General features: G+C 37.0%; 1 protein-coding gene across 3 annotated transcripts in view; it reads left to right on the top strand.

Moving 5' to 3' along the window:
- DIAPH2 (diaphanous related formin 2) overlaps nucleotides 1-17,225 on the top strand; it is an 817,147-nt gene that overhangs the window by 407,661 nt on the left and 392,261 nt on the right. The window lies entirely within an intron of this gene.

Raw genomic sequence — 17,225 nt, 5'->3', positions numbered from 1 at the left:
CTCAAAGAGAGTTCAAATTCTTCCGTAGTATAGTACTAAACTCTTGGGTATCAACTCTTACTGGAGTTTGTAAATCCAAAAAAATTGCTTTTTATAAAGTAGATGCAATCTTGTATTTCAGTCCCTTTGTACTTATTTTATATCTCTCCACAAAGTATTTGAGAAGCTAAATTCAATGAGGTAAGTAGCCAGAAATTTCTTTTCGGATATGCTTTGTTTATTCTTCTCTAAGAAAATAATACTCTTTATTACTGACTAGTGTTGCATTACTAAGTTTATACTAGATACCTTGCACATTAACTAAAAGTTTAAAAAATCACACGATAATCATTTTATTGTTTTGACTGGGCCATTTCATACTATTATTTTTGAGATTTAATTCTTGTAAAAAGTAAATAGAGAAGGGTGAAAGTGATCATCTATGTCCATTTTTAGGCTAGACCAAAGCACCTTATTGAAGGAAACGATCTGTCTGTTATGGAGAAGAATCTGAACAGACTCTGAGGTGAAGGCCTGTACAAAAGCTAGAGATGAAAATAAATCTGAAAACAAGCAGTCTATCTTTGACATCTCACCATTCTTTCCCTTTTTTTTCTCTCACATCTGAAAACATTGCAGAACTTCGGTTAGTTCTTGAAGTACATATTATAACGCAAATCCCAGTCTAGGAATGGGTATAAATTTCTTTTCTATTCCTGCAGTAAATAGGTGTGCATTACATATACATGGCCTAGCATTTTAATATGTATCAAAAATGATTTGCTTCCAGTATTCTAACCCAGATAGACATAAAGCATAACATTTGCAGATAATAGGATGTATAATGGCAGTGTAAGTATCTGTTTACTCCTGATTTATGTTTGAGGGATGTAAGAAAAGAGAGCAAGGAAGGTAGGGAAGATCATCTGGAATGCTAGATTCTGTCAAACAAATTGTTTTTTTACTCCCTCTTCTTGTGATATTGGGGAACATGGGAAATAATCTGATAATGCCAGAGAGAATAAGGCAATGCTGGTAATAAACTGGAATAAGTCATAGCCAGATTTGTAGGATAAAAAGAAATATTTGAGACTTTTCCATTGTATTGCATACCGTATGCTCAATATACTAATAAAGAAAAACTAATAAAGTCCTCCCTTACCAGGATGCTGCTTGTTTAGAGTATATGCTGTATGCACAGTGAGTGAGTCATAAAGCATTCTTGGTTGATGCTTATAAAGATAGTATGAATTAAAGCAAAATATCATTGGAAATTTGTATTGTATACCTATTTCACAATTCATATAAAAAAGACATTTAAAACAAAATATCCTAATTTGGGTAAATATGTACCTTTTTGTGTGTCTTAATTTCACCGTATTCAAATTAATTACATGAACTGATTTTTTTGGATAAGGAATAAATAAGTCATTTACACGCAGGAACAAAAGATTATATTAATCTCACAGAAGGGTTTTGCAGTTACATCTTATATTTGGGAGACAGGCTTCTTCCTGTCATCTACCTGTCAAATAAAAGTTCTTCTCCACAACGCTGAGCTGACATCTATCACTAGAGGTATGCACAAAGGATTCAGCACAAAGATTTTTGCCAACTTCAAATAAAATAAAAAATAATCTTGGGGGAAATACTATCATGTAGTAATAGGTGTTCTAAAAGAGAAAGAAGGGAATGTTTTAAAATCTTTTCCCCTCACTTTTCAGTAGGATTTGTATCTTCAGGGAAATACTTGTCATTAAGAAAATGCAATACGATATACATGCACAATATTCCTACAATATCTAGGATTCAAAGGACATTTCTGGAATACAGAGGATTCTGAGGAGATGTAAATGTCTAAAATGACAGAAATTTGCTGAAGTACACAGAAGTAGTTAGGTTCGTAATCTGTTCAAAACTGAATTAACTAACTGCTGATGTCTGATTAGCTAGAATTGCTGTTAAATTTCACTTATATTATAAAAGATTGTTGGTTTTTCTTAGTGTTTTTTTTTCTTAAAAAAACAGCAGAGGGAACTTGCTTTGTAAAGCACTGACTATGCTCTAAAAATGATACCATTTACCCACCTAAATTATTCCAATGATAACTTCCTTTCTCAGTGAATTTAAAATTGTAATCCACCGCTTTTTACAGGAAGCTATAGGGTATGTTAAAATATTCACCTAGTTAAAAGAAGCCGTGGTATAAGCAGTTGAACTTATCAGATGTATCTCGTAGTAAAGTAATATTAAAAATTCAGATGGTCACATTAACTCCTATAATATTTGGGAAGAAAAGGAAAACAGATGGGTTAACCTAAATGTCAAATATCACTAAAGGGTATCATTACTATAAGTACTACCCTCATCACAAGGTGCTTTGTTAATTTGTAGCAGTGAATTATCACTTTTTTCAGTCACCAAACCAGGGTGCTGAACTGTTAGAAAAATCATTTCCGTGCAGATGAGTTGCCAGTGTTAGCTTGTTCCATGCTCGCCTGTTGGTTATTAAAATTCTAACCAATAGGAATATTGCACTTCAGGGTCATTTGTTGTATATGTTTTCTGTATATAATAACATATGTAATCTGTATAAGAACAAATCGTCTACAAATACTTTGCACTCCCTAGGCACTAAGCTTTGTGGGTGTATCAGATAAGGTCTTTGTTTGCAAGCAACAGAAACTGACTCTGCCTGATTTAAGTGAAAAACAGAATTTATTGAAAGGATGTGAGGTAGTTCAGCCAGAAACTGAGGAAAGTAGTGAAGAACTTGACCTTTAAAAGAGCAGCAACTATGACAGCTTTGAGAACGTGGGGAGCCAGGACGAAGGGAAAGTCTTTTCAGGAAGTTGCCTTTGGGATGTATTAGCTCCTGCCATTTTCCTTCTCCTTTCCCTATGTTTGGTTCAAATTCTAATTAGAAAGAGAGACTGATTGGCCTAGTGTGAATTACAGGAACAGCTGTGTCCAGGGGAGGGCTAAGAACCTTGATTGACAGCACTACCAAGACTACTTGCGATGGAAGATCCGTCATGCCCTAAAGGACGCTGTTATCAAAGATAGGGATGCCAAGGTTAGGGGTAGGTGAAGGGATATCAGGCAGGGCCAAACAAACAAAGGCAAAGCAAAACAGATGGTTGGTACACCAGGGGGTTACAAACAATACAGAAGACATACAGAAATCTCAAGCAGCTTGTGGTACCGTTGAGTAGCCAGGAAATATACATACAGAGTATTACGTACTGCCACCAGATACACTGTCAATGAATACAAAAATCAATGGCCATTGAGATTAGCGGGACTTCTGAGGAGGGAGGAAGTTTTGGGGATGGGGATGGTGATGGGCGGTACTGGTAAATTGGAACAGAAGGATCTTGAAGGATAGGTAGAATTAGGTTATATGAAGAGAAGAAGCTATAACCTTAGAAGATAGGAGGACGCTGGGCTCAGAACCTACATTGTAGCTTCCGTTGCCAATTACTAGCCAAATTTTCGTGGCTAAGTCACTTCCTCTCTCTGAACTTCAGTTTCCTCATCTATAAATGAAGAAATACAGTGACCCTTGTTTATTTTCATAGAGTTGTTTTCAGGGTCAAATAAAATGATGTTTGTCAGCATACTTTGAAAAATTATAGTGTCAAACAAATGGTAGTAGTTTTTTTTTTTTAATGATGGTACACAACTAGGAATAATCATGATGTGTTTGAGGATGAATTTAGAAAACCACGCTGCCTGGAATATGGGGTGTATGTTGGAAGCAGATGATAACTTTGGTAGGCAGACTGTGAGAAGATTTTGAGTTATTTGTATACTAGTTTGGATATCTTGCCTCCATAACTATTTTTTTCTTTTGGAAAATCACTCCCAGCCATTTCTTAACTTATGAAGGCCAAAACTTTTCTTTTTCTGCCTTGTGTTAATATCTCCTTCACTCATACTATGACTTTCTAGTCCTTCCAGTTGGACAGAAAGACATAACAAATTATGATATAGTAGAATTTTGTATTTTTGTACATATGTGAAATATGTTGTACAAAGAATTTGAAGAAAACATTTAAGTTTACTGTGAAGAAAATTTTAGGTATCTTTAAGTCTTTAGGATTAATATGATAATGTAATTGTGCTACTTTTCCTGAGATTCATCATTTATATAAAGTATATGTAACATATAAAGGCCTCATTTCCTAGAGGCCCTCACATGGTATTAGTGACAGAATATTATAGGCATCGCCTCAAATGTACAAAGGAAAACATCCATCTTCTCCATAGAAGTTGTAAGAAGGAAAGTGAAATGGTTTGGTTTCGTTGTGAAATAGAAGGTAGCTTACTAGAAAATATGATTTGTAAGGAAAGTGACAGCTGTCTATGGAAGCAAAATTTGGATATAAAATCCAAGAGAAAATCTACAAAACACCTAAGGAAAAAGTCATTATCTGAGTACTCTCAACATTTCACAATGTCTAATCATTTTTAGCTGAAATTATGTGGATTGTGTCCATATAAACTTAGAATCTTAACATAAGAAAGTATCTAGTCTAGCCCCTGCAGTCTGCAGAGAAAACTGACCCTCAGAGAAGAGAAACCCTGGCTAGTGTATTGGTCAGCTCGGGCTGCTGTAACAATATCACACACTGCGTGGCTTCAACAACAGAGACTTAATTTCTCACAGTTTTGGAGATGAGAAGTCCAAGATCAGTGTTCTGGCCTAATTAGTGTCTGGCGAGGGCTCACTTCCTGGCTTGCAGACAGCTGCCTTCGAACGGTGTCCTCACATAGCCTTTCCTCTGTGCATTCCACAGGGAGAGACACAGAGACAGAGAGAGTGAGCGAGGAAGAGCTCTGGTGTCCCTTTCTCTTCTCATAAGGACACTAATCCTATCAGATTAGGCTTACCCTATGACCTCCTTTAACCTGAATTGCTTCCTTAAGCCCTTGTCTTCAAATACGTCACATTGAGGGTTAGGGGATCAACATGTGGGTTTAGGGGTGGGGTGGGGGACACAGTTCAGTCCGTAACAGTCAGGTTCCTGGAGCTGGATACAGTGACCAACTGTCCTGGTTTGCCCAGGACTGAGGGCTTTCCTGGCATGTGGGACTTTCAGTGCTAAAATTGGGACAGTCCCAGGCAAACCAGGACAGTTGGTCACTTTAGTTATGAAACTAGAGGTGGGGGCTCTGTCCTCCTAATTATGCTCCATTTCTCTCTCTCACTCTCTTTCTCTTTTAAACATGTAACTGAAGCAGCCTTACCTTTTGCCTTTTTATAATGTCCTTTGCTACTCTTCTTCATCTAATTTTTGCCCTTTAGCTCTTCTCTGGTTTCCACTGCACATTGTGAGGACAATTATTCTAGAACTCTCCACACTTTACTATAATTATCTTATTTCTCTCTCTTTCAAGACTCAGAACTCATGGATTTTGGATGTTTGTTTTGTTCTACATTGTATCGCCAGTATCTATTGTATATGAAACCCTCAATAAATTGCTATTGAATGAAAGCCAGACGATTTGATTAAATATAGGATGTGTTGCAAGTGTTCTCATAAGTGTTAACTGTTTTTAAAGTGAGAGAGTTTATTTCCTCCCAGATATAAAGGGGATTTTTACCACCAAAACTATTGAATATGTAATTGTAACACTTTGCTATAGTGTATTTGTAAAAACATAGAAATGTATTGTTTGCTATAAATATAAACGAACAATTCACCCTCAAATATGGGTCAATAAATAAATATGGAACTATTAATTTAAAAACCAAAGATATTTTAGAAAATAACCTCTATAGGATATACCAAAAGGCCTCTGAGCAAAGGTCCATAAATCCTGGTCAATAATCCACACGTTAGGTTGCCTGTGTCTCTACAGTTTGTAAAGTGCTTTCTTTGAGATTCTGTGAGGTTAATTTTTATTAACCCCATTTTGCAAGTTAGGAAACTAAAGCCTGGTAAGGTTATGCAATTTTTCCAACATTAAAAAGCTAATAAATGTTCAATTTCAGGCTTAAATCTAGGTTTTCTGTGTTGAAAACTTTGCGGCACCCTGCCTCATGGCGCCGTAACAGAATGGTTGGTTGTAAGTGGCTCATTTCAAGGAAGCCGTACATACGCGACTCTGCCACTTAGAGTTCTGAAAATGGGGAAAATCACATGTGGATTTTCTCAACTCTCTGGTAGCTTGTAAAATGAGGAATCTCTTCTTTTTCTTCAAATTGAATTGGAAGTAATTGTAGGCATATTAATAGTCTCTCTTTCCCTAATGGATTTGAATGTATCAGGCCATGAGCCTATATATTTGTAATAAAATAGCACCTAATAATCTGAATAATCCTAGAGCTATCACTTGACCTTGTATATATAGGCTTTCAGAGCATGTCAGTTTTGGGTAGGCAGGGTTGGCTGCTGTTGTCAATATTTTACAAATGAGGAGCTGCGCTCCAGAGAGATGGCTTACCCAGGATCACTCAGTGTCAGAGGCAGAGTGTGAATCCAACTTTTCCTAGGATTCAAATTATTTCAGTGGCTCAAGATATTTTTAGAATTTGATCGTCTCTTTTGCTTTTTCCTATCAGACAGTGTTTAGCATTCTTTGAAATTGGGGGAGATGTGGTTGATAATTTGCTGAGAAGAAAATTGCTTTGGAGGCTATAATTTGTCTTGGAAAAATTCTGTGTAGGGGAAGATTACACATTCCATCAAGTATGGAGTTCGATGGAATGTTAGGTCCTCTTTCCAAACTCTCCGTTTTCTCCCCTTGCGTCCTTGAAACTTTACTTCGTGTGGGGCTATTTGCAGCAAAGAGTTTTCAGTTGGTGATCTTCCTGAGTTGCTGGCTATACTCAATGATAAAAGATCTAATGCTATGACAGAATGCAGAGGAGCTCATTCATGTTACTTTGCATTTTAAAATGTCATTGTATAATACAGTGACACACCGTACCATTTGTTCATAATTCATGACCAATAGACACAAACATTTCAAGTTAAGGATTTGTCTGTGCCTCATTACATTACACTGAAGCAAGAACATTCACCATTTTTGACCTCTGAAATAACTAAGCACCATAGAATGACATCAGGACAGGATATCATTCTTAATTTTAAATGGTTTTCTTTGTTCAGCTTATTTGATGGTTGACCTTTATTTAAGTCCATTGTGTTTTATTGGATTGTGCTTAATGGGCTCTCATCATTGAGAACCACTGAATAGTTACTTGAATTTAAAGATGAATGTTGCACCGTAGTGATACTATGCCAGTGGTGACATTTTAGATTCCGTTTCTGTAATTGTGTCATGGGTTTTTGTTTCCTGCAGTCCTTCAGGTAAATCAATGTACCAAAATTTGTGATTTTCAAACAGCAAGCATTAATATTACTTAAGACAAAAAGTCCAGAAGTGTTTAAATTTATAGAACACTAAATTAATTTTTTTTAAAGATTTTATTTTTTCCTTTTTCTCCCCAAAGACCCCCAGTACATAGTTGTATATTCTTCGTTGTGGGTCCTTCTAGTTGTGGCATGTGGGACGCTGCCTCAGCGTGGTTTGATGAGCAGTGCCATGTCCGCGCCCAGGATTCGAACCAATGAAACACTGGGCTGCCTGCAGTGGAACACGCGAACTTAACCACTCTGCCACGGAGCCAGCCCCACTAAATTAATTTTTTTAAAGAAACAATTCTCCATAAGGTCTTTACATTCCCGTATGTTACTTGTTATATGTCCTAAAGCACATACTATTAATCGGTGCAGGTGGACTTGAGCACGCAGGCAATTGGTAATCCTAAAAGACTGTTTCAATCATCTCATTTCTCCAGTAATCAAGATGCTTGGACACCAGCTCAGAAATCCAATCCGAAGTCCTCACCTCCAATGCCCTTCATGCTATTGAAAATCTGAGCAAAACACAGACTATTTCTGAGTTTCTCTTCTTTGAAAACACAGCCCTCTAAAAGTTGAAAACTTGTGATCATGGCTCCCTGATTGTGTAATCCCGTGGACACACTACAATGTACTTTGCAAATTGTCCTTCAGTTAGAAAATCAGCTCCTGTTTCATTTCTAAGATGGGGGGGTACCCAGTCTCTTTATCCATCTCTGTACTACAGTGGTCCACAGTTGGATCGGCTCCTTAAGTAGAAAGAAAACTTGATGAAGGTAGTGTCACTTTCTGTCTTTAGAGGTGCTTTCGTCTAAGATGGAAATCTCAATTCTTCCGAATGGTCACCACATTTTCCAGACTTACGCTAATGTGGGGATGCATTATGTCTTCCTTATCCTCTGGAGCCTACATAACAGAATTGAGATGCGAGAAAAGGCTAATTGCTGTGTCAGCAGGGGTGAAGCTGGATGACCATGTTGGGCACGGGAATTGTCCAGTTTTGTAGATGTCCTTCTTCCAATCGATATGGTTATGAAAGACTACGTCTGTTGGAATACCTCTTTTGAAAACTTGAGCTCTGATTAAACGAAACAAATTCACACCTTTATTCTCATACTTGCCTCTAAAAATACAGTGGTCCCAGAAGCTTATTTAAAGGTTTTTCTCTAAGTTGCAATATTCATTAATTTACATTCATTGGTGCAAATTAGTCAGCTACTACTTTAAATGTAACCCTTGTTTGTTTTCTCAGAATCTGATTACATTTGTTTAGATATTATCACATTTACAGCACTGCAGTTTGGGGTGAGTGGAAACTTCATTATACCCCCCAATTTTCAGTTTGTTAAACTCTGTGGAGAACAGTAGTTTGTGGATGTAATTTGTTGGATGCTGACTTGATTAGTATCCCTTGTCAAGACTGCTTTGGAGACATCATTTTTTTTCTCTCAACATTTTTTCTGTCTGTTTTACTTATATATGTGAAAATGCTCTGTCCTTGAAACTCACATACACAGACACACACACACACACACACACCCCCACACACCCCCAGGCCCTTAACTGTGATTATTAATATTGTGAAGCTTACGATGCTTTCCCTGGTTTTAACTTTTATGTTACAGTTAAATCTGCCTCCCATATGTCTCTATAACTTGCTGTGAGGGCTAATATGAATATGTATAATACACACTTGGCTTGTGTGCCAGCTCTCCCTAGTTATTGTACTCCCCCATGCAAATACATGACCTTTTTGATATGGAAGAGATTCCAATTTTTGAAAGTTTTATATTAGCGGAAGATCAAGGAAAAGAAATTAAAAGCTAGATCAAGCCAGAAAGTGTGTCCGTGCACGTGTGTGTTTGTGTGTGTGTGTGGGGGGGGGGGGGGGGGGGGGGGGTGTGGCTGGCATGGGAGAGAGATTGAGAGACAGAATAAGAGTGAAAGAGAATGAAAGAGTGAGAAAGAATCAGGAATGTTTTTCAGAATTGGATGATCAGGGAGAAACAGGGTTGAGTTGAGTATTTCTCCTTATACATAAATTGACAAAATTGTGAAGAGCATTTAAAATGCAAAGTAAGACTTGCCAAATTATGCTCCTTATCTTCCTCCAATTATAATTATTAAAGAGCCAAATATATATATTTGTACACAGAACTATAATGAGGGGTGTAATTTGTTTTTGGTAGAGGACTCATGTGTGGCTTGGTTTATAACTCATTAAATACAGACATTTAAAGAGAGCAAAAAGATGTGTATATCTGTATTTTCTTTCATTTTTTGTTTTTTGGTGAGGAAGTTTGGCCCTGAGCAAACATCTATCGCCAATCTTCCTCTTTTTGCTTGAGGAAGCCTGTCCCTGAGCTAACATCTGTGCCAGTCTTCCTCTATGTTGCATGTGGGATTCTGCCACAGCATGACTTGATGAGTGATGTGTATGTCCGCGCCTGGGATCCGAACCTGTGAACCCCAGGCCACCAAAACGGAGCACGTGAACCTAACCACTATGCCACTGGGCTGACCCCTCTTTTATTCAAAAAAAATTTATTCTCATACACTAATATAAAAAACACAATCAACTTAATCCTGTGCCGTAACTGTACTTGTCGAAATCATTATGACTAAGCAGTAATGGATATATGTAGTTAACTATTCTGTTTGGTAGTATGGCTGGCAGAGATGAATAATTCTCAAGTTCACCAAAAAGCTCTGTTTTGGTTCGTGATGAGTTCCCCATATCAGGGGTGGCAATAAACAATTTCAGCACTGGAGCAGACAAAAAAAAAATGATGATTTATAGGACTAGCTGTAGGTCTTACTTGGTTCGCCACAAAGACTGTTTCCGCAGAGGAGTTAAATGAACCCAGCTGGCTTAGTATTCTGTGAATAGCTGTAGTCATTTTCGGAGTTTAATCTTATGACTGATTTTGTAATTCTCACAGTGGGGGCAAGTTGACAACATGAACAGCATTTAGTGAATATAATTAGTAAGTTTGAAAACAAATGCCTTTTTATTCTATAAAAGCTCCGTTCGAAGGGGATTTTCAACCCTGTATGAGACTGTTGTTCAAAAAATGTGGCTACTGTGACTAAATGTGACCGATCATCTTCCAAACTGATATTTCTGTCAAACGAAGCCGTACATGAAGGCATGGCATACTTTAAGAAGGAGGGCTGATGACCATGGAAGGGGGTTTATAAAGCAGCAGTTAATATTCAAAGAAAACTCTGAACATCCAGTTACCCTGTGACAGTTTTAAGGATTCTAAGAACTATTTATATACATTTAAATGCTTTTTAGCTAGTAATGGGGCAGCAAGTTGGCCACATTTATTGAGTCCTTGCTTTCTGTGGAAACCTGTGCTAGATGTTGCACGGTTAAAGAGAAATGAAACATGCATCTCCAGTCCTTGAGGGCCTTATGAGCTAGTTGCCAGAAGCAGAACGTTGTAATACTAAAACAAGAGACAGAGAGGGAGATATGGAGAAATGAGGCAGGGAGTGGGGCGAGAGAGGGCTTCTGTATAATAGTGCACACAAAAAATAATCTATCTTGCTACAAATACTGGGTAACTAACTACAAGCGAATAAAGTACTCAGATGGTAACCCCTACTGTAAAGCTGCTCCACTTTATTTTATTTTATAATTTGACATCTGTATTCCCTGCAAAGTGATCACTGCCCCAAGTCTAGTTACCATCCATCACCATGCAGTTGACCTCCTTCACCTGTTTCACCTACCCCCAACCTCCGGCTCCTCTGGTAGCCACAAATCTGTTCTTTGTATGTGTGATCTTGGTTTGTTTTTTAAGATTCCACATTTGAGTGAAATCATATGGTATTTGACTTTATCTGTCTGAATTATTTCATTTAGCATAATACCCTTTAGGTCCATCCATGTTGTTGCAAATGACAAGATTTCATTCTTTTTTATGACTGAGTAGTATTCCAGTGTGTGTATATGTGTGTGTGTGTGTGTGTGTATAACACATCTTCTTTAAGTATTCATCCATGGGTGGCCTCTTAGGTTGTTTCTGTATCTTGACTATTCTAAATAATGCTGCAAAGAACAGAGGGGTGCATGTATCTTTTCAAAGTAGCGTTTCATGTTCTTTGGATATACACACAGAAGTGGAATTGCTGGGTTGTATGATAGTTCTATTTTTAATTTTTTGAGTAACATCCATACTGTTTTCCCTAGTGGCTGCACAATTTACCCACCAACAGTACACAAGTGTTCCCTTTTCTCCACATCCTTGCCAACACTTGTTATTTCTTGTCTTTTTGATACTAGCCATTCTGACAGATGTGAGGTGATATCTCATTGTGGTTTTGATTTGCATTTTCCTGATGATTAGTGATGTTGAGCATCTTTTCATGTGCCTGTTGGCCATCTAATGTTTTCTTTGAAAAAAATGTCTATTCAAGTCCTCTGCCGCCCCCTTTTTTTTTTGCTGAGGAAGATTAGCCCTGAGCTAACATCTGTTGCCAGTCTTTCTCCACTTTATGTGTGGTTGATGCCACAGCATGGCTGACAAGTGGTGTAGGTTGATGTCCGGGATCCGAACCTGCAAACCTGGGCTGCCAAAAGCAGTGTGTGCCACACCTTAACCACTACTCCATGGGGCCAGCCCCCCTCTGCCCATTTTTTAATCAGATTGTTTGGTTTTTTGATATTGAGTTGTATGAGTTCTTTGTCTAATTTGGATATTAACCCCTTATCGGATATATCATTTGCAAATATCTTCTCCCATTTGGTAGGTTGCCTTTTCATTTTGTTGATGCTTTCCTTCACTGTGCAAAAACTTTTTAGTTTGATGTAATCTCATCTGTTTATTTTTGCTTCTTTTGCTCTTGCCTGAGAAGACAGATCTAAAAAAACATAGCTAAGACTGATGTCAAAGAGTGTACTGCCTATGTTTTCTTCTAGGAATTTTATGGTTTCAGCTCTTATATTCTCGTCTTTAATCCATTTTGAGTTAACTTTTGTATGGTATGAGACAGTGGTCCAGTTTCATTCTTTTGTGTGTAACTGTCTGGTTTTCCCAGCACCGTTTATTGCAGAGACTCTTCCACGTTGTATATTCTTGCCTCTGTTGTAGATTAATTGACCATCTATGCATGAGGTTATTTCTGGGTGACCCACTTCTTTAGAAAGCAAAAGCACAATATAGCCCCATTTACAACAGGTACTTACAACATATACAACATTTACTTCTCTCCCTCAAACAGTTGTTTTAGATTTTGCTTTTTCCGACTGCTGCCGTGTGCTTCTGACAAGCACAAAGCCTTGCTGTTCATATTTTCCTTCTTTCTCTTTTTGAATCTGCATTCTCAGAGTACTCTCTTCTCTTTTACGTTATAATAATAATATCTTTAAAACTGCTTCTTATAAGTTCCTACCTACCTTCTACTGTAATTAAATGTTATAGTTTTTCAAATTTTGGACAAAATCAATCGGTACCTCTTCAAAAACAGTAATATAATAGTACTAATGTGTGACTGTTAGATGTCTGTACCCTTCCTTATTCATTAATTGGGAAAAATATCAAGTGATATGTCTTTTAGCAAGAAGATGTCATGAAATTTTCCAGCTAAATTAAATAAAAAGGAAAAATGACACTATTTTATGGTCTGAGTGAGGGACCACTCTGGGATCCAAGCAACTTAGTATGAGGAAAGATACGCTATTTAGAGGCTGACTGTTTAGAGAAAGGAATTCAATCTTAAAATTCAAGCAAATAGCTAGATACTTACATTAAAACAGAATATTTTACTTGGAAACCTGTGCTGACAAAAGTAGAAAAGCATCGTAAGCTCTTCAAAGATTTGGTGGAGACGTGGATGCACGATTCCAAAGATTTTTCATCAATCACAGCCTGGTCCGTTCAGATCCCTCTATGTTTACAAACTTCAGCTTTCGTGAAATATATGAGAAAGGCCAGGGTACTCGTCAGCTTCTAAAAGTGTCTTGTTAGGACTTTTGTTTGTTTGTTGGGTCGTTATTATTTCAGATATAAAATGTGTTCACGACCACGGAAGATTTGAACTTAATGTGTAATTTTTTAAAGTAACTTTACCAACGTATAATTGACATGCAGTCACATTTATTCATTTTCAGGTATACAGTTTGATGAATTTTGTTATTTGTGTACAGTTAAGTAATCTCTACCGCCGTCAAGATACAGAACAGTTCCATCAACCTGTATAGTTTCCTCGTGCCCCTTTGCAATCAGCCCCCACTCCCAGCTCCAGCCAACTACTGATTTGCTTTCTGTCACTATAGTTTTGCCTTTGTCTGGAATTTCATATGAATGGAATCATCCAGTAATGAAGTCTCTTGTGTTACTTTGTGTTTGGTGTGACTTTCACTTAGCATAATGTTGTGGCATAGAGTAGTAGTTTATTTTTATTGCTGAGTAATATTCCATTGTATGGATATACCATATCTGTTTCCATTCATCATTCCATTTCCATTCATGGACATTTGGGTCATTTCTACTTTTTTGCTGTTACAAATAATGCTGCCGTTAATATTCACATGCAAGACATAAATTTCATTTATCTTGAATAAATACCTAGGAGTGGGAATGCTGGATCGTATTGAAAGTACAGGTTTAATTTTAAAAGATACTATTTTCCAAAGTGTCTGTACCATTTTATATTCATACCTACAGTTAAATTAAATTAAACCACAATGAGAGATCATTTCAAATCCATGAGATTGGTAAAAATTTAAAATTCTGATAATATCAAGTATGAGTAAGAATATGTGTCAAAAGGATCTGTTGGTGAGAATGTAACTTGGTACCTCTATTTTGGATAACAATTTGGTACCATCTAGAAATGTCAAAGATCCAATACCTGGAAATGCTACTCCTAGTATAGTCTCTAGATTAACTTTTACATAGGGACTCTGGAGACATGTACAAAAATGATCACAGCATCAAAGGATACTATCAGCAGAGTAAAAAGGCAACTCACAGAATGGGTGAAAATATTTGTAAATCACATATCTGCTAAGGGGTTAATAACCACAACAGATTAAGAATTCCTACACCTCAACAACAACAAAAACCAGCACTGTAATTCAAAAATGGGCAAAGGACTTTAACATACATTTCTCTAAAGAAGATGGCCAATAAGCACATGAAAAGATGCTCGACATCACTAATCATTAGGGAAATGCAAATCAAAACCACAATGGGATACCACTTTATATTCATTAGGATTGTCACTATCTAAAAAACAGAAAACAAAAAGTGTTAGTGAGGATATGGAGAAATTGGAACCCTTGTGCATTGCTGGTGTGAGTGTAAAATGATGCAGTTACTGTGGAAAAGAGACTAGAGGTTACTCAGATTAAACCTAGAATTACCGTATGATGCAGCATTCCACTCCTGGGTGTACACATAAAAGAACTGAAAGCAGGGACTTGAACAGAGATTTGTACACTGACATTCATAGCAGCTTTGTTCCCAATAGCAAAGGTGAGAGCAACCCAAGTGTCCATTGACAGATGAACGGATAAGCAGAATGTTTTATATACATAGAGTGGAATATTATTCAGCCTTTAAAAAGGAAGAAATTCTAGTACATTCTACAATGTGGACGAACCTTGACGATATTATGCTAAGTGAAATAAGCCAGACATGGAAGTACCAATATTGTATGATTCCACTTACATGAGGTACCTAGAAAAGTCAAATTTGTATAGACAGAGAAGAGAATAGTGGTTGCCAGGGGTTGGAGTGGAGAGGGGGATGGGGAGTTATTATTTAATGGATACAGAGGTTCAGTATGGGGTGATGAAAAAGTGCTGGAGTTGGATAGTGGTGATTGTTGCCTGACAAAGTGAGTGTAGTTAATGCCACTTAATGGCACACTTAGAAATGGTTAAAGTAGTCAATTTTATTTTATGTATGTTTTACTATAATAAAAGAATGTTCACAGCAGCATTATTTGAATAATATTAGTAATGATGATTGTCCCCACACACACAATCAAATGGAAACCAGATAATGAAAATGTTCAACAGGAGAATATAACTAAAATGAATTATATTTATATAGTGGAATAGTATACAGTAGAGAAAACAAATGAATGGATTTAGCCACAAACATCAGCATTGTTATGTCATTCACCTCTAAAAAACTGCTCTTCAATGCTGAATTCCAGTTATGCTTTAGCAATATTAAATGTCTTGGACCTTCGAAATTATTCTTAAATAGCTAAAACCACTAATGTTGAACATCCAAATGCCATTTCTTTACAGTGTGCATACATAGCAAGATCAGTTTTATACACCCTTTTAGTGGTGGTGGTAATCTTTAAAGCTGTGTGCAGAAACAAACCCAAAAAACTGTTCCACCCACTCTCAAACCTCATGAAACAGTTTTTTTTAAAGTAAAATAATAATGACAAGAAAAGTTAAAAGCTTTACTTAAATGCTTCAACCATTTCTGAGAAGAAACCAGGTAACACCGTTGAGATATTCATGCTGGTAAACTATTTCTATACCAATTTAAAATCATTTGATTTTTGTTGAAAGTATTCTTAGAAGAATTTCTATTCGGTAAGCCTACTATAGACAGGTTGATTAACTAAGAGCACTTGAAAGTACCAGACCAGCTTTTCTTTTTAAAGTATAGACATAATTCATTAATCCTTGCCTTTCCCGAAATAAGTACAAATGGTTGTTGATTTGCGACTGGTTACTTGAGGCTAATGTCTATGCAGGACGTTCTCCTTGAAGAGGTGGGACTGGAAGGGAAAATGCTGAGGGGTGGAGCAGGAAGAGCAGGAAAGCAAAATTTGTCTTCTCTGGGAAACTAACATTGCGAATGCCCTGCTGGGCCTAAAGGTGGCAATTGACATGAATCCTTATGCCATTTAATGTTGTCATGGTTGCAAATTTAAGCTCTCCTTTCACAGATTGCTACCATAAATTAAGCTAACACGTGTAAAACTCTTAAATTGCTTGACTTTTACACAACTGATATCATCTGTTCCCTTTTTGTTGGAAATACCATTATAATACTAAAATCAAGAGTATAAAAATGGGATGATGGGGCCTACATAAAAAATTAAGACATCTTTCCACTGGAAATTACATTTGGCTGAATTAGTATCAGCCCTGGTCATGTAGTGCCCAGAAAAGCATTTTTGGTGACAGATTTAGAAATAAAGCCAGGAAAGCATGTATTAAACCTGTCTGGTCATAGCTACAGAGTTAATGTCTTTATGGTAATTGCAATCCTTAAAAATACATTATCTTTGTCAATGTTATTGCAGTGTATGGTGCTGTTGAAGAAAGCAATAATTTGTAAACAACCCTTGGCAGAGAGCACAGAACTTAATTCTGTTTAAATAAAGGAGACTAACATTAGGATTCATGTGCTGTATCAAGACTGGCAAGCAGTGGTAGTTGTTTTGATCTACGCACTGGAGCATTCATGATTGCTTAAATATTAACTGTTCCATGAATATACAAAATATAATAGGGAAAAAAGAAGCCATGATTAGGGAAAATTTTTAATGAAAGAAATGAAGTTGAATTATCTGATCGTATTGGTAGTTTAGATGGGTTTACTCCACAGACTTAACGAGATTCCTTCACTGCATTTCACTATCTTCTTTCTTTCCAGCGACAGTCCAATATAAATGTGTGTTGTGTAGTGTGGCTATCTGTCAGAACTCTTTGCTTGACACAGAGGGTAATAGGCAATTCTGGTTTTTCTGAGTACAGGACCTGTTGATAAGTTTGCAAAGTCTCATGTGGCCATTTGTATAAATACTGGAGGAAAAGGCAGGGGATCTCAAAGGGCCTCCTTCAGATGCAATCTCTATATGGAGTTTTATCTCACATTA

This window comes from Equus quagga, chromosome 10 (assembly GCF_021613505.1).
Source record: "Equus quagga isolate Etosha38 chromosome 10, UCLA_HA_Equagga_1.0, whole genome shotgun sequence".
Classification (NCBI taxonomy): Eukaryota; Metazoa; Chordata; class Mammalia; order Perissodactyla; family Equidae; genus Equus; species Equus quagga.
Note: the sequence above shows the minus strand (reverse complement) of the source record. Positions and strands in the feature narration are given on the sequence as shown.